At 48.2% G+C, this 27,868-nt stretch overlaps 1 long non-coding RNA gene across 1 annotated transcript; it reads right to left on the reverse strand.

The window, feature by feature from the left end:
• Positions 1-10,275: 10,275 nt before the first annotated feature.
• On the reverse strand, positions 10,276-17,623 carry LOC142084585 (uncharacterized). Its single transcript, XR_012674395.1, has 3 exons — positions 17,429-17,623; positions 15,299-15,361; positions 10,276-11,483 (listed from the first exon to the last, which is right to left on the reverse strand). It is a non-coding gene; the product is annotated as an uncharacterized LOC142084585 (long non-coding RNA).
• Between the last annotated feature and the right edge of the window lie 10,245 nt (positions 17,624-27,868).

Raw genomic sequence — 27,868 nt, forward strand, 5'->3', positions numbered from 1 at the left:
TTTGACACCTGGAGTTCTTTACCACAGCGACACCGTTTATATCACGCAGCAAGCCTGATTTCTGGGAAGATTTGAGTGCACTTCTCATTCAGTCTGCATGAGAGAGCAAGAACATGCGCATGCGCATGTGCATGGGTATGCGTTGCGGGGGAGAGGATGGCCAGGGAATCTGCAATGCAATTCTGAAGCCTTGAAAAAAGTGACTATTTCATCTAATGATGAAAGACATCCTCCCAGCTGAGCCCCGTGGAAAGGAAAAGCACATATTCAGAGCTAGTTGGTAAATTATTGTTTGAAAAGCAAAACATACTGCTCTTCAATATAAAGCTTGCCAATAGCACTGTTCCCAAAGCAAACAAGAGCCACAAAGCCAAGCTCAGAACTGAAACACATCTTTGCACCAGAAGAACTAGGGGCTCCCCAAACACCAACACCTCAGATTTAGCACTCCACTAAGACCAGAAAAAAACCCTGAGTAGACCAACAGCAAAGTTCTATCTCCCTATTACCACATTTTCTATGATTCCTCAAAGAAATAACTTTTTCATATTTCAAATAAAAGTAAATTAACACAAACAACATGGCGTGAACAAAACCGATGAAACTACTTTTCCCCCATTTTTCATTGCCAAGCGCTTCACCTTCCTGCTCTATATGAATAAGGTCAAGGGACAATGCAACTCCCTGCTCGTAACAGAAGGGCCAAATAATTCCCACTGTAAGAAAAATAATGGGGATTTCATAACAGGGATTTCATATAACATTGATACTTTGAAATAAAAAGCTGTTTCATTATTCTTCATGGAAAAACAATTTAAACAGTACACCAAGGTTACTATTTTTAAAGTTAGTCACATCACATCAAAACTCCCACCTCAGATCCTCCCAGTATATTAGCAGGCATAAAAACTAGACCTTAAATCCCAACTCGGAAGGACAAACAGTCTGCATGTTACACTTGTGTAGTCTTGCTCAGGGCCCCCATACAGGGATCATTCACTGCCGTATAACACAAGTCAAATAAGTTAGAAAGGTTCCTCCTTTCTGCGTATCCCTCTGAAGAAGGATGTACACAAGAGACATTGGCAAGGGTGGAACCTGAAACACCAAGGGCTGCTGGCAGTCAGGTCTTTCCGCTGGGAACTAAGAGATCAGGAACTAAAGAAACCTCCTAAGTGGAAGAACATATAAAATCCTTACTCCTGAGAAGCACATCGTACATAGTTAGTTTGTGATCCTGAAAAAATGGAATACAACATTCAGCTTTGCTTTTCTCTAGTATTCATCTCCTGAACTTAGAGAAACAGATCATTTGCAAACTCCTGTCGCAGAACACCAGCTGTTGGACCCACACCTACTCACCGAGCACTTCTGTTTTACTGAAAGTAATGCAATTGCTCTGCCTCACCGTCCATATCTCAAAACCACTTCAGACAGTAACAAAACCCAGAAAACTGGTCTTGATACACCTACCAAAACTGCAAAACCTCATTCAAAAAACATAGACAAATACCTCTTACAATCCTTTTACAAACTCCAGGAGACATTTTTAGTAACTGAACATGCTGAGAAACACCTACCTCAGCCAGGATTTATTGGGTCTTTTTCCAAAGGGCCAAAACTGAAGCTGAGGCAATCACGTTCATGAGGAGTTGGAGTGTCCCCGACTTGCAGCGACAGCCAACGCTGCCCTGCAAGAGAACAGAACACATCAGCCATCCCTGTTTAAAAGCACTGCCCAGGCATACGGCTCTGTGGCCGATGAGGAGACCAGAGAGGCAGCAGCAAGCCTGGGCATTCTTTGAGATTTTGCTAAGTTCTATGTCATGAACTTAGCTAAACAAAAATGCAGTAATCATTGACGTTTTTCCTTTTTTTTTATAAAAGCTAAAAATGGAGCTTGCATGCCCAGCTAACCCAACCAAAACCCATGCCTACAGGGAAAGCAAATCATATCCAAAACCTTTATGGATGTTTTAAGTGGAGTAGGGTGCAAGCCAAAGATTTTCTTTTATTTTGTACTCTAGCCGCCTTTTCGCCAGCTGAGAACAGAAACTAGAATGCCAGAACACCATAAGAAAGCTTTCTCTTACACAATTTCTGAACACATCTAAGCAGCAGGTATGGGAAACCTAACTCCAGCCAGCTTTTCATAAGGTTTCCTTGCGGTTTTGCAACATAACAAGAAGGTACAACTCAATGGACTTCCAAGGAGTCAGACATACTTATGCTCCATTTGATTTCAGCCAGCAAAACTTAGAGAAGAAATAATAATGCAGGAGAACACTGCAGAAGTAATGGGAAGTAAGACCTCAAAACTCACTGCTTGCGAACCAAACAGTGATAAACAGAGAAATACCACCGGCATAGGAAAAAAATAACTTTGTTGAGTACCTTCAGGCAGAAATTCAGAGAGCTGGCACCCACAGGCCCTGGGAAGGGCCTGGGTTCCCTCCACCTCTCTTACATTGGCTGCTGGCCCTGATTGCTGGGGGCTCCAGCTGTGCTGGCCAGCTGCGGGGGGGCGGGGGGCACCAGCTCCTCCCCAGGTGCTGCAGCGCAGAACCAAACAGCCCCCTCCAACTGCGCTACAAGAAAAAACTGCAAAGACATCAGTGCCACCAACAGGAATCCTCACGGGCAGCTGGCAGGCAAAGGACAGTTCGATTCACGTGTGGGAGAGACAAATAATTCTCATTTTAATGTTCATCATGATTGAAATCTCAACACGGTTAAGTCTTAGGCAGAAATTTCATCAAGGAAATATGCAAAAGTAAGCTTCGCTGGACAGAAACTTGAATAATGGACATTGTAATGAACCAATTCAGACTGCTTTCCAACGTACCCTACTAGTTTCTCAAAGTGTCAGACAATTTTTGAATACAGTGATTGCACATATTAAGTAATACCTTGCCCAGCTATTTGGTCTAAGGTGTAGTTACTTCATTGGCCATTTGGCTACCCCATGTGTTTGCATTGCTTTAATTAAACTGACGTAAAAGTGACTGAGTTAAATAAAGACAATCAGTACCCACTCGCACCAGCATCCTTCAGGATTTGAAGGAATTGAACCAACTTCATTAAGCTGGTCTTCCGCAGGGAGGTGAACAGCAATTCACTGATTCAGAGTAGTAAAAGCAAAACCAAACGGAGTGGTGGCTGACAGAATCCTCGACACTCACAGGGGGCTGATAAGCTGGCAGCTGTAATTTGGCATTGATAAATACAAATAATGCACAATTGGAAAGACACCCTAAATGACGCATATTCAATAATAGATTTCAAATTAGCTAGTAACAGTCAGGAATTAGGGCATGGTGCTATTTTGGATAATTCAACTCAAAGATCATAATAGTTTTTTTAAAAAAAGAGGCAAACAGAGGATTTGGAAGTAGGGACAGGAAACCAAAGAGAAACCATCATTATATGATCCTTATCTCTCTAAAAGGATAAAACAGAAGTAAAAAAAAATCAGGAACGATGAAAGGAAAGAAATAGTTTCCCTGAGAAAAGAGGCTCTGTGCACTGGGCCTCCATCTCCTGGAAAAGAGATCACTGAGGGTGGATGTGATAGTGGCTTATAACATAATAAATGACACGAAGAAGGGAGGAAATATTCATTGCTTCTACAATGCTTTCCTTCTAGAGGCAGGGAATTTTGGATAAAATTATCTGAGGTAACAAAATTAAAACAAAAATTTCACACAGCAGACTGAAATTCATAGTCATGGGATATTCTAGCTGTCAAAAGAATAAATGAGATCAAAACCAATTACAAAACCACATTAAAAAAAAAAAAAGTCCTGTAAGGGTTATTAACCACGGAGCTGAAACCCTGGCTCAGGAAGTCTCAAAGCACAGAAGCAGCCAGGAGCAAGAGACGACGCCAACAGAAGGCTGATTGCCTGTGTTTAATATCTTTTCCCTCAGTACGCTGTTGTAGGAAAGAAGATATCGGAATAGGTGCTGGTCTGATCGTTGGGCTGCTCCGAGAGGACTATTTTTGTGTGACAGTAGGAGCTGCAATATATGAATGTAAACATACTTTTAGCCCTGTATGTAAGGAAACACTTGGATGGCTCCCGTCAGGCACCTGATGGCTGTCGGGGCAGGCTCGGACAGACGTGCCCAGGGAAATACCTGTCAGTCCCCCAGCGATCCTGCTCTGGAAGAAAACCTTGTGACTCCCGCTCATGCTCGGCTGGGCTGATTGGCAGGAAACTAATTGAACCACCACCGTAATTTGTAGTCTACAACTGAATATTGCACTACTGTAGCTAGTTTGGTATCTTTTTTTTTTTTTTTTAATTCATTGCAGATACTTTTGTTTGAAAAGCTGGTCCTAATTAGCTGTGTTTAAAGTTATTTTAAACGCATCCACGCACTGCATTCCTGCTCGCTGGGCCACGCCACCCGCTCTTGCTCTCCGAGTGGCAGGACAGGGTTTAGCCCTCGATTAGTCTCACCATATGGCTTTCTGGGGTCACAAAGGAATTTACTGAGGCAAGTAAAATTTCTAAGAGGTGTTTAAGCACCTCCTAGCATCCTAAAGGTCCAGTAAACAGTGCTCATAAGAATGAGGTCGTAGGCTCTGGCTGAGCCACGTGCCGTGCCACGACGGGAGGCAGCCAAGCCGTGTTGGGCTTCCATGATGGGTTTCAGCCATGCTACGCTATGCCCTTCTGCCCAGCACCGAGCCACAGCCAAGGAATTAATGTGGAGGTTGGTTAGCCTGCGCCCATGTTTCCCCATCTACTGATCTCAAATGATGTCTTTAACTCCAGGGGTACAGCTTCACACCCAGACAGCCCCTCATGCTGCTCAGAGTCCTGAGGTGCTCTTGTACGAGTAAAAACACAGAGGAGCTCTGGGGAAAGGACGAGATGTGCAGAGAAACACTTTACAACTTATCTTTTCTGCCACAAATATCTCTGCCCATCTCTCTGCAAGGGGAGGAAATGTCAGTCTGAGGCAGACAGAAATATTCAGACCAGAGGAGGTACATCTGGAGGCTTTTGTGAAATTAATGTAGCCAAGAGAAGAAAGTGAACTTTTTCTTCCCCGACTTCCTTCCTACGCTGAGCCCTGTGCACCTCCTCACAAGAATTCAGCACAACGGGAGAAGAAATAGAAGCTCAAATAAGGCTTTACAGCCCCAGGAAAGCTGAAGTTCGGTCTAAGGTATGTGTGATTTGCTCCCTCAAGGGCTGTACATGTGAAATATAGCTTAGATTTTTATTTTTTTTTAAATGAAAATTTAATACACTTCATAAACCTGATCTTCTCTTCAACACCTTACCAGCAAACCTGGCAGATTTCAAACAGCTTTCTAAATATGAAAAGTAGGGGAAATTTGTCACCTGAGTTCTTTTTGTAAAGGTAGACAATACAGCTGGTAGTGTTTAACTTTACAGTATTGGGCATATAAACCTCATTTTCTCTACTGGCAGGTATTCGTGTTTTCTTAAGAGTTAAAAACTGCTTTTCTTTTAACCCAGGTACTGCCTGGTCTCTAGCATGTCACCAATCCCTTTCAGGGATACCTAAGGAGAAAAAAAAAAAAAAAAGAAATGTGCTCTTAATTCACTCCAAAGCTGTGCCCTGTTCCCCAGGACAAAAAAAGAAAAATTCCAATAACTAATCTTCTAAGAAAACCCAGCTGGTTAAAATCTTTTCAGTGACTGGAATGAGACACGTATGTTTAGATTACAAAGTTGATCAACTTCAGCAGAGGCTCCTTCACCTATAGATTTAGTTTGTAAGTGATTGTGTGTAACTGGAAATAAGCGGAACTGTAAACTTCAAGTCCCCAGATGCCTCCTACCTCCTCGGTTTCTCTTGCCTCTCTCAACTCCCCCCTGTTGCCTGTATTTCACTGTTGTTGGTCTTTTGTGGCCTCTTTATTTCAAGCCTGAAGTTATATTATGTGCTTTGCACCACTCCTGTTTTTAAAAAAGCAATATTTTGTGTTACAATAACATGCTGTCCCCTCCCCACGTGCGTAATAGCATTCTCGCACACATCCCAACCGGCCCCTGCCCCACGCCGCCGGCGGCGCAGGCAAACGCCCTGGTGCTCTCCGCTGCCAGTGGTACTTTTAAGAAAATTATTTGTTCTACAGTGCTGAGTAATTTATTTTAATTTTTTTTTAAATGAGAAGCATTTATTTAGGAAGCACTGAAAGGGCCTTAAGTTTGTTAGAAGGACATGGAGAAACAGCTGGGCCCGCTAGGCAGGCGTGAAGCAGCGCCGAACCCTGGCCACCTCTAGATCAGAAGGAAGCAGGTGTGTGACCACGGCGATTTCACTGCCCTTGGGGGAAGCAAAGCGAGGTCTCTGTAATGATTCTGGTTCTTGGTCTTTCCCACCCAGTCCCGGTCACTGGCTCAACAGAGAAGCAAACATGCCCGTCTGAGGCAGATAGCACTACTGTGCAAGGGGCGGGAGCCGAGTTCTTGGTTGCCCTGTTAGTCCCCAAGCGTGGCCACCTGCAGCTGGGTTACAGCCAAATAATCCCAACCTTTTCCCCTTCCCAGAGCTCCTTCTGTCACTCCTCAGATAGCTCAATAACTCTAGGAGGCCTTCCCATCAGGGATTAATCTGATTTTTCTACCCCATGAAAGGCCTGTTTGAAGCCCTCTTCATTTGTTTGGCCAGGTGGAGCCACTGAATGGCTCTTCAGGGCGGAAAGCACATGGCTTAGGGGAGCACTTCGCTCCCTTGAACGTTACGGGAGAAAAGTGACACAGTGCAACGGTTTTGCAGTGCAGCAAAAAAAATATCCCAACGCAGTAAGCCAGGTGTGAAAATGATCTTCTTGATTTCTCCTTTTAGCACATTTGGTTGCCTAGTGAGAAGGAGCCCGAGACGGAGTTAGCAGACGGGTCTGCAAGATCAGTGCTGGCAAATGTGGAAACTTTTGCAGCCTCTGGCTCTGGCCCCAGCTCGTCCCCACTTTCCATGAATGCCTAATTGAGACTGCCTGGCTTTTTCCGCAGAGGTGGGAGCCAGTTTCCAGGCAGGGCATATGGGTGTATTCTGTAAGTCTTTGCCTTGTAAAGTTTTAGCACCCAAAAAAGCCTCCCGTCTCCAGTATGATTCAGTTGGCTGGCAAGGGAGTGGCTGACGGGCAGGGGTGATGGTTGTTGCTGTTGGCAGGAGAAACCAGAGGGTAGGAGTGGGGACAGAGCAGCTCTCTTTTAAAGAAATTATGCCGGCAGCAAGCATCTCATTTTGTACGGGGCATCAAACCCTCTGAGGGTACTACACTAAAGTCCCTAAAGACAGAAAACTCAGGTACAGCCGCAGCACAGGTACGACAGGCAGCAGCATGAGGGCGAGGGTGTAGCCATTGCGGCTGTTCATCCCTTGATGACACCTGTGGCACTTCTCCTGGTGCCATCCGTGAGCAGGGCACCGTCAGCCATCCTGTCCCCCAGCGTAGCCGGGGGGGGATGCACCTGCAGCAGCTGTGGGACCTACCTGGCGCCCACACCTTCACTGCAGCGCCTCAGCCTCTGCACCACAGCAGTGCTTGCAGCAGCCTCCGGCCACCGCTGCTGCCACTGCTGCAGCCGCAGTGCTACGCTGCGGGTTCGGAGGGGCAGGTCCCAAAAGAAGAGGCATGCCTATGTACCGCTGCACATGGCAGTGGCTCCCATGCCAGAACGAGCCTGAGCTGCTCTTTCCATACGCAGAGCAGCAAAGAGCCACGCAAAGCCATGGTTCAGCATCCAGGGAAGGATGGGGCTGCCCACGCCACGACCTTTGCCCCCGCCCCCAATTTCCCGTAGGTGCCTGAGTCAATATTAACTTACGCCCAGCCTAGATAGGGAGCAATGGGATAACACCCAGCTAGGAAGCTGTCTAGGCTCCCCAACATGCCGTGTTCACACTATTCCTTTCTCAGTGGGCCAGACCCTGCACCTGCCAAACATAACGTGGGGGATGGAGCGGCCTGGCCTATCACGGATGTTGGCGTTTTGTATTAATCACATGGAAATCATTTTGGACAATTAAGCATACAGATGAAAGGCCAACTGGCTGCACATGTTGTGTGGGGCATGACCTAAAAGCAATCCTAGTGATTGAGATGATGTAGTGTGAAAGCTGGATTAAACAGGTCAAGTAAATTTGGAGCAGCTAAAATAAACCAAACTCTCTTCCAAAACATATGTTGTGCTTGCCACATAATATTGCTGTACTGTGGTAGCATGTCCCAAACATGCCAAAACTGTGATACGCTTGTTCCAGGGTCACAGCGCCAGAGGGAGAGAGCGAGGATGGTTACTTTGGAAAAAAGCCGGTAGGAAAGTAGATCTGAGAAAGTCACAAGCACTCCTGAATGAAGCCTGATAAGGCTTTGCACGTCTTCCCTGCAACCAACCTGCCCAAATACCCCCAGCCCTAGGAAGGGATCCAGGCTCACACTGAGCGATCAGACGTGAATGAATGTTCTGGGCTTTTGCTCCCCTCTATAAACATTTTCCAGCTAGTCGTAATCTGTTTTGAAAGCCCCCAGCAGCTTGGCTGGGAGCTGGAGACATTTTACAACATCTGGGAACGATTCCCAAATCACTTCCCCGCATACACCTGTATTGAACTCCATTTGCAGCCAGTTTGCTGTGGAAAGCCAGTCTGCGCTGCCCATCCAGGGCCGGGGCCGGGAGGGCATCACCAACGGCCAGGCCAGCTGGTTCCAGCCCAAGTAGGGTTTGCGTGGGTCTGCAAGGAAAGCAGGGGTGGTTAATGGCATGAAAAGCTCACCATTTCTCTGTGCTGACCTCATTTTGAGCCATCGCCGGTAACACGCACAGCGCAAAAGGCTTTACTGGAGTGCTGCGGCCATGTAGGAAAATAAAACAGCCCTCACCCACTCATGGGCAGATTACCCAGGCTGGGCATTAATCATACTGGGAACACAGGGAGTCCAAAGTGAGTTGCAAAAGGCCTTGGATGAATTGCAGCCCTTTCCCATCATGCGGTCCTCCGTGGCCACCCCTGCCCAGGTCAGTGCTGCTCAGTCTTCCACTGTGCTCTTATTTTATTTTCTTACCACTTAATTGCCATATGCTTTGTATTATCTTTGTTTTTACTTTGTCTTGGTCATCCCAATCCTTCTGCTACACCAGATAATCAAGAGTTGTCAGCAGTAAGCCATTAGATAGTAAAACACAGCACTTGAAAGATAGGAAATGTTAAGGGTCGACGCTTCAAATTCTTCCTTGTATGGAGCCCTGCAACATGTAAAGGGTTTTATCCATCTTGAACTCATCACTAGAAAAGCATTTTTAGCTTGTATGTGCGGTTTCAGCGCTGTTCTTTTGAACGGCTGTATTTCAGTATCATTATTAATTGCCAAAGCCCTGCCTCATTTGCACGGGCCGTGATGGAGAGTGCACATGGCATGAAGTTCCCAGAGTGAGAGAAGGCGGTAAGGGCACGCTGCCCCAGAGACAGCTGGACAACACACTCCTTTTTTTTAATTTCTCCATGAGAATTTGCAAATGTACCAAGGTTCATGAGTTTGTAATTAATGTTCTATATATGGAGCATATAAATCCACGGAAAGCTTTGTGAAGGAAGAGCAAACTACTCGGAGAAGGCAAAAAAGCTGACTAGAAACGTGGTGATTCCCAACTAGCCACATGTGAGCTAAGGGAGGCATTTGCGTTTGCCACACTGACCGGTTGTGTGCAAAACTCCTGGGTGCCCAAGCTACCTGCTCGGAGGCAGAGGGGAGGGAAAAGGGAAGGTCAAAAGATGAAGAAGGTCTGAACGCCAAATTAATGTGATTGTTGCTGGAGTTCAGAAATACCCTCTGGAAAGGTGAGGGTGTGAGCCTTTGACTACAGATCCCTGGGGCTCCAAGCTGGAGAACCTGTACTCAGGTAAGAGGGGAAAAGAAATCTACTGTTGATATTCAAAGTTTTGGGTTCTGTGCTTTATTTTCTATACCTGTTTTTTTCTATACCTATTTTCTAGAAAATCTTGACCTGAAGGCTTGCTAAATAACCATTTACTTTGGTTTAGTGCCACGCCTATTTACCTGGCAGCATAGTATAGAGAAAAGCAAGACCTGCAGGCAGCCTGGTGACCGTGGGGTATTTGGGCAGCGCCTGGGAATGTGCCCTGACTGTCTGCAGAAGATTGGAGCAGGGTTTTGTCAGCCTTTGGAGGAGCACTCCCGGGCTGACACAGGCATCCCGGCCATAAGGAGTGGTGACAGTAAAGCGCAACAGATAAAACCCACAGCATTGCAGGGTATGTCATCCATTTATTAATGATTTATAAAGCAAGTGTGTGGGGCTGACTGCAGCATAACAACCCTCTGCCCTTCTGAAGTTACACATGTATTTGAAACTGTTCCTTTAAAATAAACGAGACGGTCGGCTTTAGTGCAGCTAAAACTTCAGCACATCAAGCCTTGTTGGCCATCAGTTGTTTTCTCTGGATGAAGGGCAGCCCCTATTTCTGAGCCCTGCAGACCGGTCCTACGCTAGAAAGGAGGTTGCACAGGTTTCACCAACACCAGGGTGAACCCAGCCAGGCTGATTGCTCCTTGGGTACACCGTCGTGCACCCGGGACGAGACGGAAAGGACACAGTGAAATGCTGATGGCTTCCGAGAAACTCTGCCTGCCACCTCCAAGGCCAGCCCAGGGATTCGCCTTCTGGCTTAGGTGTAACTCACTGGCACGCACCCAGAGTGATTCCCACAAGTCCCAAACCCCCTGGACCCCAGGGCTGTGCCAGCAGCTTGTGTTGGAGCCAGGGGGGCTGCAGGGCTCCCCGGCCGGCTGCGTTTCCAGCCTTGTTCCAGCCGCCGGTGCCGCGGGACGCCCCACGCCACCGACCGCAGCGTTCATCCACTGCAGCGTGCGTTGCGCTGCAGCGCTGATGGCGAGCCCTGCTACGTGTGTATGTGTTCACCGAGGCCTGATTTATTTATGTCCAGAAGTATCTTTTATGAAATCAAACATCTGAACAATGTCAGTGCTGCGTGGTTATTTTCTCAAGGCTGCGGCAGCATGTTTCTGTGCTGTCATGTTTCTCTAGAAGACTTTTGCCAGACGGCTGGCTATACATGGCTGTGGCGTTACTGAGAGAGCTGAACGGAGACCCGATGCAGATGTCCTCTTAAAAATGTTTGTGTATTTAGTTTGCCAGAAATACAATTATTTTCAAGCTGAACCAGAGTTTTAAAGACAAATCTGAACTTTTCTAAACATGTTAGAGCTTTTCTCTTTCTGAAAAATAAATGGGGGCTGGTGGTTGAGTACTGCAATGACACTGTCAGGCTGCCGGGCTTATGCCAGGATAAACTCTATCATTTCGGTACGGCCGGCACGACCTGAGAAGTAACGCTGCAGCACGAGGTCAGGCCAAGGCTGAGCTTGCCGTTTCTCCATCCCATCAGCTGTTTCCTGGCCGAGGAAAGAGGTCCAGTGGGGAAGTCGGGGGATATGTTCAAGCTCTCCTGTGCTGTAGAGAGGAGGAGCGGGAAAGCTGTACGCTGGAGTCAGGCAGAGCACCAGGAATTACCTTTGATGGCCGTCTTGCCATCTGGCCACCTTCCCTGCGGTCGGGATGGCAGCGAGGGTGGCTGGAAGCACAGCATCCCTGGCAGTGGGCGAGGGCTCCCCCAGCACCCCTGGGGGCGGCTGGGGTCCCTGCAGCCCAGGTCCCCGCACACTGAGGGGTCAGGTCCCCAGGGTGGTCCCTCCTCACCGGCACTGAGGTGAGGCTGGCAAGGGGGGACCCTGCTCCAGGCAGTCCCGGAGGCAAAATCCCCCACGGTCCTGCTTCTGCGTCCCTCTCCCTTTGGTAGATGATTCCCACCCCTGATAGGCCTTATGGTATAAATAAGGGACCACTGCTTTGTGGCTCAGCATCTACAGCACTGACAGAGACCAGATTGCCACCACAGTTATTTCCTCTTGAAAGTAAAAGGGGAAAGTGTGGTATCTCACTCACCTCTGGGCAGAAATAGCTGACAAATACCAACTTCTTCATGGCGAAGACTGCCGCTAATGGCATCTGGGCCCCACTTTGAGATGTTAAACTACTAATTTCAAATGCTGCTCTGTGATGTGAAACATATTTATAGTTGGAGCAGTCGGGGTGTTTTGGGAAGACTTGCCTTCATAAATAACCCCCTGGCCTAGACGTTGACATTGGTTTTGCAGCTGCCACCCAGCTCCCAGAGCTCGAGGACAAGATCAAACCACGGCCCTACTCACTGGCCGGCTACTTCTGCAACACAAACACGCGCAAATTAACATCTCCGGACATTTCCAGGAGCAATGGAAACTAATAATTCTTTTGGACAGGATGGATTTCCTGCTGAATTTAATAACAACAGTTGGAGACAACTGTCTGGATACTTGCTGCTTTGAGATAACCAGCCAGTAAAATAACTGTGGTGATTTTCCTTGCAGAAAATTCGTATGTGACAGCCTGACATGTACTCTCTTATTTCTAGTCATCATTGTGTATATTTATAGAACCCCCATCAGAATAATGCTTAAGATGAAGGGATAAAACTCAAGACAGCCCACTATCAGCAAGCTTGCTTTTTATGAGGTTTTCAAAGCTACACCAAATTTCAGGGCTCTGGGTTAAGGTTTTCACAAGATCTGCGTTTGGCACCCAGTTCCCATTGAATTCAGATGAAGCTGGGAGTCTAACTCCCTTCAGGACCTCAAAAACCCCAGGTTTTTGTCTGCAGTGGCATAATAAAAGCAGAGAAAGAGAGAGAGAGAGAGAGAGAGAAACTCCTCCAAAAACAGACTGAGAACAAGAGTAGAAAGAAATGATAAGGAGTGCTGGGAAGCCAAGATTCACATCAGGAAAGAGGGGTTTACATGCAGTCAGAGGCCAAAAGGGAGCATTAAAGCATCTATTCTAACAGCCCGTATGCTACAAGTCATTAAATCTCAGCCAGTTACTCTCATATTTAGCCTAATAACTCTTCTGGCACGAAAAGAGGCATTTTGTCAGGACTGGAAGACCCGCATCAATTGGTGGCTTGGTCCAAAGCTAATCATCCTCTGGTCAGACATTGATCCTCATTTCCTGTATTAATTTGCACATCTCAGATTCCAGGTGTTGTGTCTTTTTGTGCTTTCATATGGTAAATCAAGTACCTGGTCTTTTTTCCCACATTCCACTTAGTGTAATTAAGTCACTCTCAGTCCTTTCCTTCCCCCCCTTCCATTTTATTTTCCTTTAAGCTAAGAAGTCTCTTTTTATAAGGGATTTTCTTCTAGTCCAAATCATTTCTGTGGCTCTTTTCTGCGACTTGCCTGGTTTTTCAACGTCTTTTGAAAACGGTCCCCGAACCACACAGAGCACACCTTTGTTTGTCTCTCCTTTTTAAAGACAGAGCTTCCCGCTCTTTCTGCTTCCCACCCCCAGCAACCGCAGTGGCCCTTTTGCCACAGCACCATAATGGAAGCTCGTGCCAAGTTTTGCATCCACTGCAGCCCTTAACTCCTTCAAACATGCAGGTTTTAGGATGCAATACTCACTCTACCTATACACGCTGCCTCCGTGTTCTCAGAAGTATAGCTTTGTAGTTGGCTATATATAAAAACCACATTTGTAGACATGAACCCACCAAGTCACTCTCATTACTGTGCCTGACTTTCCTGGTATCATCATTACCTGGTTATCATCATTCTGTCCATGAGTTTTACCAGCAGTGGTATTGATGAAAATAATTGATCGGGAATCTGTTTAGAAGTCCCAATCCTTGTAAAATGCCACTGAGTAACCCCCCCCCCCATTCAGGAGAGCTATCAGGTATCAAATTCCATTTCACCTCTCAGGTGCTTCATTGAGGTTGCAATTATTTTTTTCTTAAATCAGAATGCCATGATGTCCTCAGTCACGTGTGTTACAGAAGGTGAAGCACATTATGTCATACCCTTGGTTTTATCAGCCAAATGTACAATCTCTTCCAAGACGGCAGCCTGGATTCCCCAGGTTTCAGGTGCTGCAGCGGCAGCATGGAGGGGGGAGCTCGGGGAGGCGTTCGGGAGCCACGCCAGGCTGCGCAGCCTGAGCCATCGCTTTTGCCGCTTCTGACACGACGGCCTCGCTCTCCGTCTTCTGTGCACAGCAGGACTGCCTGGACGTGACAGCTAGAGAGAGCCCTGCTGTGGAGGTTTCGTATCTCACAGGTACACCAAGGGCCCCTCTCGCAAAGCGCTGCCTTCCACTTCTCCGAGGCTGCCCGGCCAGCCCAAGCAGGCTATTGCCAGAGGCACCCACATTTCAGGCAAGCAAATCACGCTCTAAGGTTTGGTTTTGCCAATTGTATGATACTCCTGCCATTAATGAGCATTTCTAATTCATCTCACTTGTTATTTGCATGGGTATATCAGCTAACTGGGAAAAAAAAATCCTGTCTTTGGGATCCTGTCACAAGCTCCTGCCCCTCCCGCTGCCTGCTCCACCTGGGCAGGGACAGGCAGCTGCCTGCAGAAGCACACTCCCGGTACGCTTCCCGGTGCAACCGCAGTCTCTGTGCTCCTTGGGGACTGTGGGATAGGAAAGCTGAGCTGTTTCTGCCGTCCTGTATCTCCTTCTGGCAGCGGTACCAGAGCCGTACGTCCCGGCAGTCCCTGGGCAGGGACGGATCACTTGTGCGTACCTCAGCATCGCCCACTCCTTGTGGGGCCCAGGGTGGAGGTCGTCTCCTGGACACAGCTGTATCTTGGGCGGGTGCGAGGGGCAGACAAGCCCATCTAGTCCTGGATATGTGACAAGTATGAGGTCATTAGGAGAGACCGCAGTTACAGCCCAGCCTTCCTCCTCCACCAAGACGAAGTCCAGCAGTACAATGTGCTGCAAGACAAATGAACTGGCTTCTCCTAGGAAGGTTTCTAAAAACTAATGGTGTTTAGTTGGGGAAAGCATAGCTTGAAGGAATTAAACTTGATTCCAACCTGACAGCAAGCCAAAGAGAAAATTAATTCCATTTTAAATACTAGATTTTTTTTGTTGTTGTTGTTGTTACTGAAGCAGGCTCTAAGCTGGATCATCGCCTCTTTTACTGGGCCCTCACCCACTAGGATCAGAAAGATTGCTTTTACAGCTTTTTTTTTCTGACAAGGGTTACTTCCCCCTTGAACTTTCCTATGCTGAACTGCTGGAGCAGATTATGGGGAAGAAAAGAAAAAGAAATCTCTAGCACAGGCTGGCAGGGAACCCCAATAACAGACGAGCACATTTTCCTCAAAACCAAGCACTTCTGCCAGGCCATTTAGAGACACCTTTGCCAAATTACAAACCTTTTGGGAAACCTCTGGGTCTGTGAATGCTCTTTGGTCCATCTTTGGTGCAAAAGGATCTCACTAAATGGGGTCAAGAGAACACACTGTTATTGCAAATCAAGGCTTATAGGTGTCATTTTAATCACTGCAAACCCTTCCCTTCGCTTTACAAAACCCATGCAGTAATTCAGCCGTATCTGTCAGTAGCTGCTTTTACTTGAAGCCATTCATTTATCACTAGAGATCCCTATCTCTCCCCAAACTACCACGGCACCAGCAGCCTGCCCAGCGCTGAAGCCAGCGGCGGCTTATCTGCAGGAAGGGCTGGCCAGCCCCCGCTCACCCTGGGGCTGCGCCCTCCCTGCCTGAGACTTAGCCCAGTGCCTTACCATGGGGAAAAAATGACAACACGTAAACAGTGGGGAGATGCATTACCTCTCTTTAAACGAACCCTCTCTGCGGGAGTTGTAAACAGAAAAAGCAGCCATCGTTACGTGTTGTCCCAGGTGACCGTCTCTAACCTAATGGTGAGGGTACGCTGTGGCGGGCTGGTGCGAGCGGTGCTCAGGTGGGGGTAAGGGCTGCACAGACCCCCATCCCAGGTCTTGGCGGAGGTGCCACCAAGAGCAAGACCTTGGGGACAGCAACCTGATGGCCCAAAGCTCGTCCTGATCTGGCAGCTCGCAGACAAAACCCAGCACCGCACCAGCGTGGCGTTACGGTTAGCAGGGAGCAGAGCGGCACAGGCAGCTCCTGGTTTGGCCACGTTGCAGCCCGGAGGTTTACTAACCCCTGGCAGCTACAGCAGGAACACAAAGCACAAAAAACAGCTCCCCAAAATGCCAAGTCAGCAGTTTTCTTATCGGAGGAGACTGAAAAACAGGGCTCTGAAATACACTGGGAGAGTTTCCCACTAAACATCAACTACCAGGCCTTTATTTATAACTTATAAAAGTAATCGCATTTCAAATCTGTCAAGGGAAAGAGGGGCTGCTTTGGGTTTTTTAAGCTATGAATTTTGTTACCAAAAAACTGCTGTATTAAGCATGAATGCTGATTATTAAAAAGCAAAGCCAATAAAAATGATCCAGAGGACAACATTCCTTAATGGAGACCATAAAATACAAGGACAAGGGAAGGACAATTTGGAACGAAGTGATAGGAAATTAATACCTTTTACTGCCAGTTATTCTTACAAACAGAACAAATCACATCAATGGACTTAAAAAAAATAAAAATAATATACTTTCAAACTCATCATTGATCATATATGCTTGGGAAGAGTTTCAAGTGGGATTGAATTTTAATCCTCAGACACTGCTAACCACACTGGGCATTTTGCCTTTATCTTTAGTGAGCAAGGATTTAAGTTAACCATGAACCTAAGAGCTTTGCACATCCAGGTGCGAGGATTTTTGTCCACGTAGGGAACTACGGGAGAAGAAATGAGAAGTTTTTTGCTGTTGTGTTGGGCTTGGTTTTGTTTTAAACATTAGAGACCAGTTTTCGAAAGCTGCAGGGTTTGGATGCAGCCATTCAGACATAGTCAGGCAGAGGTTTGGTCTAGGTCCATTCCCAGTTTTAATAAACCAGTGGCTGTAATAAAGGACAAGGAACTTGAAAATGTGCAGGGCTAAGATATAATATTTTATAGGTCATCCTGCAAGGCAGAAAGTTGATATCTCACTAATGCATATTAGAGGTTGTTGGAGAGTTTCCAAAACTAAAGGACCTAGCTTATTTTTTTGTTTTTATTCATTCTGCTCTGTAGTCTGTGGTTTTGTTTTTTCCAGCTTTCCATTGCTCTGTGCCAGCTAGTACAAAATAGGTGTAAAATACTGCCTGTCCCCATTTATACCGATGGTCTGCTGGTAGCAATGAAGCCATTGCAACACTGGTACCCTAACACTGATACCCCAGCTATAAGACTATAGAAAAAAGCTGAGAAATAACTGGCTACAAATTGTTTCCCCAGGAAGGAAGAGTCTTGTCCTAATAAATTACAGTGGGTTGGAATAGGTTAAAAATTTCTCTGATTATAGGAAATCTATATCAGCTTGAGGATCGCACCATATGGGTTCAAGTCATTTCACCTGGTGTTTTTTCCCCCTTTGGGACCACCACCATTTCCCAGCACATCCCACTTACGTGACTAAACAGCAGGGAATGAGCCAGAGGCACCTGGGGTGGGGACAGAATCAGCCTCAGCACCCGATCGATCGGCAGGGAACCCGCTCGCCAGGCGAACGATGTCAAATACAAACCAGGTCAGAACTGCCACTACTTTATCATCCGGACGCGTATTTCTGCCAAGTTTTGAGAGGGTGATTGAAGAATACATGTTGAAGCTATGACTTTAGAGACGGGAACACTGAAATAATAAAAGAGGGGGAAATTCAGGATAACAAATTACATCAGTGGAACTGGAACAATTTGGGGTCTTGTTAAGCCCAGGACCTTAGTCAGCAATGACACGCTGGGCCAATATTATTTTAACCCTTTGACTCCTTGATACAGAGTTCAGTCTGCTCTTTGAGGGGCCCTGCTCTTGAAGAACAACAGGGAACAAACCTACCTTATCTGCAGGCTGTTAGCAGCCACTGAAAACCCGTCAGCTTCATTCCTGAGGAACCGAGGCAGCTTCTGGGCAGACAAAGCTGGCACAGACTGTGCTCCAGGTGCCCCAAAAGGGGGAAATAAAGGAACAGAGTTCTCTTAGATGGGATAATAACAACTGCAGCTGCAAAGTCCCACCGAGAGCAAGGCAGCACCTTCAGGCTGTAAGTTTAAGTTATATTTAAAGGCTTAGGAGGCAACGCTGCCACACGCTAACTATTTCTGCAGAAGCCTGTCAGCTGGATGGGAACCACCAGCCCAGCTCCCAGGGTGACCCCCAGCCCTGCCGGGAAATCCTCGTCCCCGCGGCTTCGTCCCAGCTCCAGCCGGGCAGGAGGGATGGAAAGGCTCCCACGTGCCAGGTCCGCAGAGCCCCTCGCTGCGGGCGAGCGGGATGGCTCGGGCGCAGGCGCAGGCTCAGGCTCAGGCGGTGTGAAGAAACCCCTGAGCCAGTGCTGGCAGGAGGAACGGGGACGGGAAACGTCGCAGCCCTGCAGCAGTTGCAGGTAGCTGTGTGCTCTGTTCGTGCCTCCTCCCCAGCTGCAGGCTCAGATACGCAGCTGATTTCCCAGCTAAGATATCAGTGCTCTCATCTTTTGAATTTTGTGGCTCCTAAAATACATTGGTTTACGTCAGGTTTTTTTCTGAAATACTGTATCGATTCCTCTCCCATAGAAATAAAATATTCTTTTCTTCTGTATTCTAATGTACTGCGTCCACACTGAGCTGTTTTGGTTTCAGAGTTGTTTCTGTTTCACTGACCCACCTGGCACCTTGCTGCGTGTTACCGCCGCTTTGTCTCTTCCATCTCGCACCCTTGCTCTTTCACCTGCATTTTGAGTTTAGAAAGCAAAGAAAATAGAAAGTGGAAGGAATCCGTTATTCTGCCCCCACGAAGCAGGATGCTGCTGTCGCACCCCCCAGGTGTGACACTGGCAGCAAAGGACACCCCCCCCTCCACTGCGCCTCGGGCAGCGGCGGGTGGAGGTGCCCCCTGCCACCCTCCTCCTCAGATGCCCTCGGAAACAGCTATGGAAAGAGATGATATAAACCTCATTAACTGGGGCAGTAATTAAATGGGAGTAAAAATATCTTCAGCAGCTGGGAAATGCTGCTGTGCTGCCTGCAGGCGAAGGTAACCGGCCCCCGGCTCCCCCCTGCTGCCTCCTCCACCTTTCTCAGGAATCAGATCTTAACGGCAGAGAGAAGCGTTAGCTGCAAACTTCAAAAGTCACATTTCTGAACGTGGCCAAGAAGCGGGGTTGTAAAATTAGGGGCCGGCCACAGCGTTTGGGTTTGCATGCAGCAGGACCCCACAGGAAGGGCATGTCATCCAGCCATCAGGGTACAGTTTGGCCGCCCTCTCTTGTGAATTGTGTGCTGAACCAGATGCAGTTTTATAACTCTGCTTAAGGCGATCTGGGCCAGGATGGTTTCTGGAAAATTATTTCATATTATTCTGAAGAGAAAAAAACATTTCCTTTCATTTCAGCATGAAGAGAACAGTGCTGAAAAGGTGGAGAAGAGCAAGATGTAATTATCTTCCCCACTGTTCCACACCAATTTCTATGCATTTTGTAACTAAACATCATATAATCTTCCAGTTCACCCCAGAAATGAAGTCATCCTTACAACTAAAAGAAGTATTTAGTTTTCCTTCATTATGCACTCCTGCATCTGCGTGCATGAATACTATTTTCCAAAATCCAGGGGCATCAAACCACTTTTCCAGTGGTTTCAAAACAACTGGAAAAGAAACAGAATAAAAGCACTGGAAAAATGAACTGCTTTGTCTTGACCCAGTGTGACACAGTCAGTTCCAACAGGCAGTTTGTAACAACGGCTACCCCAGAGGTGGCCAATCCACTGGTGATCTCCCCTTTTGCTGTCTTGTGTTTCAAGCCCTCAAGCTCTGTTCACCCTGCAGTTAAAGGAAACCATTTAACAGAGAGTGGGGTTTTTTTCCAATATGTTAAATCCTTGCACCTCTTTTAGCTACAGTGATTTGGGATTGATGCTTTCAGCCAGACAGATTTCCCACAGAGGGACGAGCCTGCAACCCAAAGGGATGCAGGAGCACTGCTCGGAGCCAGGGCAGTCGTGTCCACCTTCGCCCTCCAAAGGCGGGTCAGTGACAAGAGCCCGGGAGCTGCAGCCACGCCAGGGGACCCCCCGCCTGCACGGGCAGGTGGGAGCTGCGCAGACTGAAGGCGGGTGCCCTGAGCCCCCCGTCACCCCCCGCTGGAAGCACGAATTGGTGACAGTCAGCAAACACCGCACATACCCGGAGTTTGGTTTCCCAGTCAACATCTGCCTTCACTGAGAGGTTTTCTGGAAAGAAGATGGTATTAAGGTGTGATTTCAGGCGGGTGACTCGCAGAGAGCCGAGGGAACGGCGTGCTCTCGCTGCAGGCTAGGGGAGGTGCTTTAGTACAGGGCAAGATCAGCTGGACACGAGAGGAGTGCCTCTTCAGGCACCCAAATGCCCGTGTAAGGAGAGCACAAGCAGCAGCACATGTGTTCGCAGTGCCCTGAGACAACCTGCCCGGCTGCACCCGCTCCCAGTGGCAGCAGCACCGTGGTGGCCACCATCGCGTCCCCCTACCCTGCCACACTGCCTGGCCCCAGCAGCTGGGGAAGGAAAGCCAGCAACGGCCACAACCTCCGCCTGGTGTCACCCCATGGGGAGCAACACCTGCAGAGCCACCAGCCTGCAGCCCTGAACCCAGCCCTACCTTCAGAACCTCGTGGCTGTTGGTGCCACAGCTGCGAGCGTGCTGCTGTATCGGGAGGGGGTGTGGAGGACTTTCGGAGCAGCTCTTGCACGGGAGCTCTGCCGCGCGGGGGTTGTGCACACTCCCTCCTCACAGGGCACGGCAAAGCTCTGCCTGTGCCCTGCGGACCCAGGGATGCCACAGTCGCGGCCAAATCTTCTGGCAATGGGCTAAACCGCAGCTTCCTTCAGGTTTCCTCTGTGGGGTGGAGGGGGTAGGTATCTCAGGGGACTGAGCTGCCTGGCCTCAAATCAGGAGCTGAGGAAGAGTTATCTCTGCAGCTCCCTCGCTCTGAACTCTCTGTTACTTGACATCACGACTGCGCACAGAGCGGTGTCCAAGCCGAAGGGCTAGTTTTTCAGGCTGCTTTGGGCCGGGAGCTGCTTGACTTGGTGTACGTACGCCATCCCCTGCAAAGTCAGCCCCAGCTCTCGATCGGAGATGCTGCCATAGACCCAACAGCAATCTTAAAGACCTCCCTTGTCAGCCACGGGTAATTAATGCTCGTGGCGCCTGTCACGGCAGCAATCTGCATTGTTTCCCTGTTGCGCAGGGCCAGCCTATTGTTTGCATACGCCAGTGAGTCAAGGGGCCAAAGGTTAGTGGGTTAACAGCTACGTAACGTCACGCTGCACTCAGGGTGGGGGACACGGGCTGTAGCTCTGCGTTTGGGTGTAACTGCATGCTGGCCCCAAGCTATAACCCTTTCACCCCTGCCCAGCCAGCCTGCCTTGGCCCTGCTGCACGCTCCTCCCACAAGCTGTACAGCCCCGCACCGAAAAAGAATCAAACCAAAAAATGCCAAGCTTGAGCTTCTGCAGTTTAAGCAAGGAAACATTCTTTAAAAAATGCAGCAAAAGCGTTTATAGGATCCTGGCAACATAAGCAAAGCACGTGACAGGCTGCGAGGCCGAGACTGCGTGCATGCATCCCCCAGTTTTTAATGTACAGAATCACGCAGCTTTCTCCAAGGACACTTTGCACTTTGTTTGGCCTTGGCAACCATCAAGTTAATAGCAACACTGCTTCCAAAAAAATAAAATCCTAACCAAACGCTGACTTTTGGCAGGGAAGAAAAACCCCTAAGACACTGCATCACTTGGAGCGTGCACTGTTTAGTACTAATGCAAAATTTATTGCTCTGGCAAAGCCCGAACACTAGCAGCTGCCGCCTCCTCCTCACACTCCTCTGCCTCTCTGAGGACCACCTCCCGTCAGCTGTGCCAGTGGTGGGGTCGGAGCAGCGAGCCCCCCGAGAGCTCCTCCTCGGGGCCGGGGTCCCGGCGGAGGCTGGTGGTGCAGCTGCCACACATCACTAACAGACTGCCTTTGGCTCGGCTGTGACAGCGGTTGTTATTAGAGAGACACAGCGACACGAAAGCCTCTCTGGAGGAAACTGCAGCGAGCCGGGGACGAGGTAGGAGTGGAGGGGGAGAGAGTGAGCAGGAAAACCACAAGACACTTGCGCCTGCTAAAAATGATTTCCACCTAGTAATTTTAGCAGCTCTTGCGTTCCTCTGCCTACCTTCCTGGATGAATTTTAAGTAGGAGGTGAGTGAAAATGAGAACAGTGACAGAGTTTTTCCCCCCCAAACCTCTGTATCTGCACATTTTTAACTTCTCCCCGACCCCATCTTAAAGACACAGTCAATTATTTTCCCCAGTTACGTGGGTTTTGTCCTGGCCGGTAAAAAGAACCGGGAATTCACACCAACGTTTCTCAAGGGTGGTTAAAAATAGTGACCCGTCGGAGGAGGACGGAGCCGCCCCTGCACCCCTGGTCCAGCCCTGCACCCCAGCCCATGTGGCCGGACCTGCCCGCCTCAGACCTCCAGGTCCGGGATACGGACGCGAAAAGAAATGCAGCTTCCTAATAAATAACAAATGCCATGAAGCCATTGCTCCTTCCCGCCTGGCGAGGGACGGTTTCTCTCCGGCATGTGCCGGGGCGGACCTCAGCCATGCGCTGCCTCTGCGCGGAGGCGCCCTGAGGAGCAGCGGCGCAGGGCGGTGGCTGTGCCTGTCCCCTCACCCTACGCCCCCTCGCTCGCAGCTGCAGCGGCCACGTTTGGAGAGGATGGGGGGAGGACGACTGGAGAAACCCTCTCTGAGCCCTGCAGTAAAGCAGGTGCTCTGCGGAAACACACACATGTCGAAGCGCTCACAGCAAGGGCTGCTGTTCGGTTGGAGGTACGCTGACATTTACACACAAGCTATAACCTGTGTTTTAATTCTCAAAAATATATATGCATAGTGCGCATGGGCTAACGTCAAGCAAAGTGCATGGCGTGCTATCAAACCAGGTGAAGAACTGCGCCCTCAATGGGGACAGGTAGACCGGAGCAGCAGTTTTAGAGCTTGAAGTCTGGTTACCTGCTCGTTTATGCTGCTCTTTTCCCAGGCCTTTGGGACCTGAATGTTTCGCTGAATTCCTGAGAGATGATGAGGTGTGCTGCTGAGTGAGTTTTCCTCCATTTTTCTCAAAATTCATCAATCCCAATGATGACCGAATTTTAGGTTTTTGTTCGCTTAAGCAGCTAATAAATAACGAGCAATTTGGAGTCAGCGTTAACCTCTGATATGGCTGCACTGAATGCAAGTCAAAAACACCAGCAACATTTTATTTCCAGCTATATCCCAGGACATCTCCTTCACCACTGACAGAACAGGCAGCAGGTGCTGACAACATTCTGCAGCGAGGTCCCTCAAACCTTTCTGCATTTAGGCACCGCAACTGAAGTCAAACAAGCTTGTCCTCATTCAGATCCCCTGTAAGAGAATCACCTCCCTCTCCTGCCACAGTGAGCTCTCCGGCCTCGTGCAATTGCCTCCAAGTCCCTTCATCTTCCACCATTTATAACTTGCAGTGAAGGTCCTCCTGCATCCCAGTTCTTAAATCACGCCCTAGCCAGTCCCTGACCCTTGGCCTCAGCTCTGACAAAAGACAAAACCACCTCTTTGCTCCTGTTTGCCTCCCACAGCAGAAAGTCACCCTCTTCCCCAGGTGCAGCCTTTCTGCCCTGCGGCTCCCGCAAGCCCACCGCGCCAGGGCGCGACGGGTGACCTTGTGCAGGAGCAGAAGCTCAAGCTCCTTCTCTTAGAGGTTTTGGGGAGACGAAAAAAACACTGCTGATCTCCGTCTGCCTCTCTGTCTGCCCTCACCCAGCTGGGTACTGCTGGGAAAGCACTTTTGCTCACGTGAAGGAAACTGCAGGCGGTCCCCTCCCACGAGGATGGAAACCACGTGCAGGGGAGCGAGGCAGGGGCTCGGCCAGCCTGCGGCGTGGCACGGCGCGGCACCGCCCTGACGTGGGGCTCCCGGGCCTCGACCAGTGCAAGGGGAAAGAGGTTACATGGGAGAGGTACTTGGGCTTTCACGGTGCCGCGGCTCTTTTCTCTCCCACCATCTGGCAGTTCACCCCTGGCTAACGTAGGATGCAGGCTCTGGGTGGCCACAGCACCCCATGCAGCATGCCCTGCCAGATGTAGGGATCGCATGGAGGTGGGAGGGCATGGAAAAGGCGTATCCAGAGTACTGGAAAAATCAGAGAGCTGATAACCAGAGGAGGAACATCAAGGTTCAGGATATTTGTTGCCAAGGTTCAGTTGTCAGTTTGACAGTGCAACAAATCGATGGTTTAGGCTGTGAAGATTTTGGGCCAAAATTCACCTGTGATCAGCTGGTTCATACAATGTCTTTAAACAGAGTCAGACTCAATACAAAAATCTGCAGTTCAAGATGTAAAAGTTTTTCACTTGAAGGTCAATGTCTTTTAGTCTGGTTACTTCTAAATTGGGTAGAAAGTGTCTGTCCAACTACAAATTCTCAGCAGGACATCCAGATTGTCCTTGAAATGTCATGTAAAATGATTTACACTCTAAGTAATTAACTTCTTTGAGGTTCTGATTGTTGATATATTGCTACCAGCAGAGTATACAGCATTACAAAAGAGAACAACATTTTGTACCTCAAATGTCTTGACTTCAAAGCATTTAAACTTTATAAACAAAGAGACATCGCCTCAGCCTAGCACCAAAGAAAGCGATTTATGTAAACAGAAAGTCTGGAACAAATAATTAAAACATGCGACTAAACAAAAACATTTGTGAGTTTGTTGAAACAACTTTGAAATATAAACTCATTTTTTCTGCGTATATTTATTTGCACTTTACCTAAGGGTGCCCTCTGAGTGTGTTATTTCTCACTTGTGTTGCATTTAGAAGTACGTCAGTGGTAGCCACCGTGGAGCTCACTCTGCAGGCTCTTTTCCCGGCGTGCCCGTGCCTCACCCCAGGGGCAGCCTGGATGTGCCAACCTCTCTCCCAGTCTGCAAACTTTTATTCTCAACATCCAGGTGAAAACCTGCAGCAGCATATCTGCCATCCCTCAGCTCATCTCAGAACCACAGCTCCATAGTGAATACCTCTCTTTCTCTTCTGTGACCTACTAGAGTCATGCAGGATTTCTAATCAAGTAGTCCCCCCAAAAACTGTTTCAGACTATATACTCCATTTTAACATCTTCCTTCGCACTTCAGTAAGCCACAGATCATGGCAACGTGCGGTGGTGGTTGGGAAAGACGTTACTTTACTAATCTGTCTTCTCATCCCGCTGTTACTTTACTAACCTGTCTTCTCATCCCGCAGGAGCTGAAGCAGCCCCTCAAGGGATGGCAGGGTTTAGACCCAGCAAGATGCAACCGCAGCTTCTGGTACTTCAGGAGAAGTAACTGCAGCTCATCTCATCTCGGGGTAGCTGAAGGGGAGCTACAGGACAGTCTGTTACCAACGCCACTGTAATTCTACCTGCCTCTCACCTCAGTTCAGCGGTGCTTTGTGATCTCTAGCTCCTTCGCTGTGGTTATTAAGGAAAAGGCGCCACTGCAGTCGTCAGCCCTGGCGTCACGGCGGCGGCCAACCACGCAATGGGCGATCGCGTGGTGCCATCTCGTGGGGAGCGGGACAACAGCGAGTCTCCTGCCTCTGCCCGAAGCCAGGCTGGAGGAGCGTAGGGCCTCCGTGCGAGTTCATCCGAGAGGACAGGGAGACACGGGAAGACGGAGGGAGCGGATCGTTAGCATCTTGACCTGCCAAAGACAGCTATGGGCAGCAATTTGTACATTGCTCGAATTGCCACGGAGGTGCTCAACCCACGGCGCAGTTTGTGACCAGTGACAGTAGCCAAGGATCGAACCGAACTGGACAATTACAATCTCACAACTGGGGGAAAAAATTTCCACACTGATCATGTGGTGGGGAGATCTATTTCTTACACCAGAAAAGCAAAGATTTGATCTAATCCGCTGCTATACCGAAAGCAGGGACTCGCCCGCACTCCAGGACGCCTCAGCCAAGCACCAGCTTTGCAGCTCTGCCCCAGAGCAGCTGGGCCAGAAGCAGCACCAAAGTAACAGATCACCGGGCAGGGGATGGAAAAATCACACTGTACTTCAACTTGTATGGCAGCAATTTTTCACATTTTTAATATATACATGAATAACTTTAGTTACTCTGGGATCACTCAGCTGCTTTAAAATGAACCATGTTCTGAATTGCTTTAAGATCAATGCTTTTTACCAGCAGAAGACAAGGAAAGCATATCCATTTAACATCTAAATGTATTTAAAAATAATTTTAGGCAGTTTCCTACCTTACAGCTTAAGTGGATTAACTTTAGAAGTCCTTTTCTGTACGTGACAGAGCTGTGAGGCAGAGTTTACTGCTGCCATAACGTGTGTCACTTTGCTACGAAGGGGTACAAAATCCTGCAGTAAGGAAGTCACAAACAAGTGGTGGCACTGCCTAAGTCCTCCTGTTCTAGCCCATGATTTTGAAGCTGATAAAACCATCAAGCAACGCTGCAAAAGGAGAACCCTCTTCTCCTAGTAGCTGTCTGTGATACATGAGGGCTACAGGAGAGAGACGGGCACTTAGGATCCTGTAGAAAATTAGATCCTGGCAGAGAATTACTAGCCAAGGCTCATTTCTGTGTACTTACCCATGAACTGCAATCCCGACTTTGGGTTCCGTACGGAAGTGGACAAGCTGCCCAAGACCTGACAGCCACAGGACCACAGAAGGCTAGGCCAGCCATCCAGTGTGCCGAGGTCCTGCAACCCTCGCTGTGGCATCCTGTGGTGCCACAGCCACCTCTTAAAATTAGCTCAGGTATACTTAGTACAAGCTGTAGTTGTGTATTTTCAGTGTAAAAACACTCTTGGAATGCTGCAGAGTGCAAGACTTACATGGGAATAGAGCTCTGTGCCTTTTCTTTTTAAAGGGAACAGTGGGGAAGGAAAAAAACAGGAAGAACAGAACCCCAGAAAAATCCATTTTGAGGAAGATACTTTATAGAAGAAAACTTTAAGAGATGGACCTGTTCAGTTTGTCAAAACATTAAGACTCATTACACTGCTCTAAGCACCCAGGCAGCAAAGACTTTCTTCTGGCAGAGAAAAGCATGCAGAGGACTGGTGTTTGGAAACCAAAGCCAGCCCCATCGAGACACGTACTGATCACAGCAATTCTACAGGTCTCAATATATATTTTCTAGTCAAGACAGTGAGCCTTGATGGAAAATTTTGGCATTTACATTTCAGAAGTTAGGGCATAAATGTGTCTGTAAAAGCCACAGCCATATACAATACATCATAACATGCATAATACTATTACTTATTTAAGGCTTAACACAGTTTGTGGCAAAGCATCTTCCATGAGGCTTTCCAGTCTACAAATACCGCTGATACACAGGAAGATGCTAAATTCTTAAGCTCATCTCTGATCGCACAGCAAGGAAGCAGCTTTTCCTCAATTGTCCAACAAAAAGCTGGAACTACCAACTTTTCAAAAAGGAATTCAGAAATTTAAAAAAAACACCCAGTAAATTTACACTTTCCCTATTATCTCTGCAAATTGATGGAATAAATCAGACAAGAGAACAGTCTCAAAACTTGAACCACTATCCATGTATCAGGTATTTTAAATTCACTAGCGAGAGGCAAAGCATGGCACCATTGCCCCGTCTCTTGCTGGCCGTATCTCTGAACGACAGCATGGCTTCTGAATACCGCTAGATCAGACCCATCGCAAAGTGGACAGAATAGAACAGCCCGAGTAAACACAACAGGTTTCAGCTCCTCCCACTCCTGATTTCAAGTAAGCGTGAAAAGTCGCATTTAAGAAAGGAACAGGCTTTTTT

This window comes from Calonectris borealis, chromosome 7 (assembly GCF_964195595.1).
Source record: "Calonectris borealis chromosome 7, bCalBor7.hap1.2, whole genome shotgun sequence".
Taxonomy (NCBI): Eukaryota; Metazoa; Chordata; class Aves; order Procellariiformes; family Procellariidae; genus Calonectris; species Calonectris borealis.